Raw genomic sequence first — 1,852 nt, 5'->3', positions numbered from 1 at the left:
GGAGAGCCCCCCCCACCGGCAGCTCACCGCCGGCGGGCGCGGGGCGGGGGACCACCACCGGGGAACCGGGAAGCGATACGCACTGGCGGGAGGCGCGGCCCCGAGCCAGCAGCCGGAGGGACGCGGCGAGGCCAGGGCAGGGCGGCGGCGGCGGGGGAGACGCGGGCACCGGGAAGGCGGCGGTGGCGGCGGCGGCGCGGAGGGGGATCGGACCCCCCCGCGGTCGCCGCCGCTCCCTGTCTCCTCCAGCCCACCGCCCACCCAGCGGGCAACCCTCACGCGCACGACGGCCACACGCCGCCCACCCGCCCGGCGCACACAGGGCCCGGGCCCGGGTCCGAGGGCGCGTCGCCAGGGGACACCACCGGCCGGGGAGGCCCGGTGGCGACGCCCAACGCGGCGAGGCCGGTTCGCGGTCCCAGACCGGGGACGGCGTGTGCGCGGGCCGGCCGGGCGGGGCGGGGTCGATCGACGTCGGCGAGGGAGGCGCTGCGGGGGCGGCCCCCGGCACGCCCATCCCCCCGGCCCAGGGGCACATCGCCGGGAAAGCTCCCGGGTGAGGAGGTGGGCCCGCACACCCGCGCACCGCTGGCGGCACGGGACGGGTGCGGGCGGGAGGCGGCACACAACGGCGCGGGGGCCGTCCGCCGGACGGACCCCCGGCCCCACCGCACCAGGCGCGCGACGGGAGGGCCGCACACTCACACGCACACACGGACGCGCGCGACCCCGGCGCCAGACGGCTGGCCCGGCGAAGGCCCTCCCCCGACTCGCAGGGGGGAGGCGCGGGCCGCGGCAGGCGAAGGGCGGCGCGCGGCCCCACCGCGGGGCCGGCGGACCTCTCCCTCCACACCGGGCGGGAAGGAGAGGGGCTCTGCCTGCGAGCCACGGTCGGTGGCTTGCGCGCAAGGCGAGGGGCAGCGGCTGGGGGATCCGGCACCCCCAAGGCACCCTCGGAGATGACTAGAGAAGACTTTCTTCACCGAAGACGGGCCGTCCCCACCCATCGCCCCCCACGTTGTGCCCCCGCCAGGCGCCCGAGGGCGCCCCGGGGATGGGCGGGGGGGGCCTGCGGTATTGGTAAGCACCAGCGGGGGGGTTAAGGCACAGTGGGCCTCTGCGGCCGGGAACGGAGCCTGCCGCCTCGTGCTCACGGCGGCTCTGCCTCACCCGGGGACGGCGCGTGCTCCCGGCTCCGTGCTGCGTCCACCCTCCACTCGGGCGAGGAGGGAACGGGCGGGGCACCGCAGCGGCGACCGAGGGCCTCGGAAAGTCACGCCTTTTGAGTCGTCCGTTTTTTTTTTTTTCCGTTTCTCTTTTAAAGCTTCTCCGCCTCATCCCGCCTCACCGGAGCCAGGCTCCGGCGAGCGCGCGGGGCCTCGCGGGTACGCGCCGCGCACACCCGAGGCTTGCCTGGGCACCTAAAAGCCCAACACACCCCCCGGTCTCCCTCTGTAGAGGGGTCCGCGCTCTAGGGCGGCCCGCGGGGGGGAGGAGGTACGACAGAGCCTAACAACGGACCGCCGGGGCCCAGCCGCGGCTACGCAGCCTGGGCCCCCACCTCGCAAGGGCGACTTCCCTCGGCACCGGCGGAAGCAACACGCGGGCCCTCCTCCTTCCGCTCTCGCTTGCCTCACGCGGGTCTCGGCAGGCACCGGGGCGGGCACGCACGCGCGCACCCCTCTCTCACCCCCGCCTTCTCGGGATCAGGCACGGCACCCTCCCGCGAGGCGTGCGTGCTCTAAAGGTCTTACCCCGCTCGACCCCCCTTCTTTTTTTTTTTTTTTTTTTTCCTCCACATCCTTTCTCTCCCTCTCGGCCGCACTCCTGTTTTTTATTTCTCTCGGCTCGA

This window comes from Loxodonta africana, unplaced genomic scaffold (genome assembly GCF_030014295.1).
Source record: "Loxodonta africana isolate mLoxAfr1 unplaced genomic scaffold, mLoxAfr1.hap2 scaffold_808, whole genome shotgun sequence".
Classification (NCBI taxonomy): domain Eukaryota; kingdom Metazoa; phylum Chordata; class Mammalia; order Proboscidea; family Elephantidae; genus Loxodonta; species Loxodonta africana.
The sequence above is the reverse complement of the archived record's forward strand: the minus strand, read 5'-3'. Positions refer to the sequence as shown.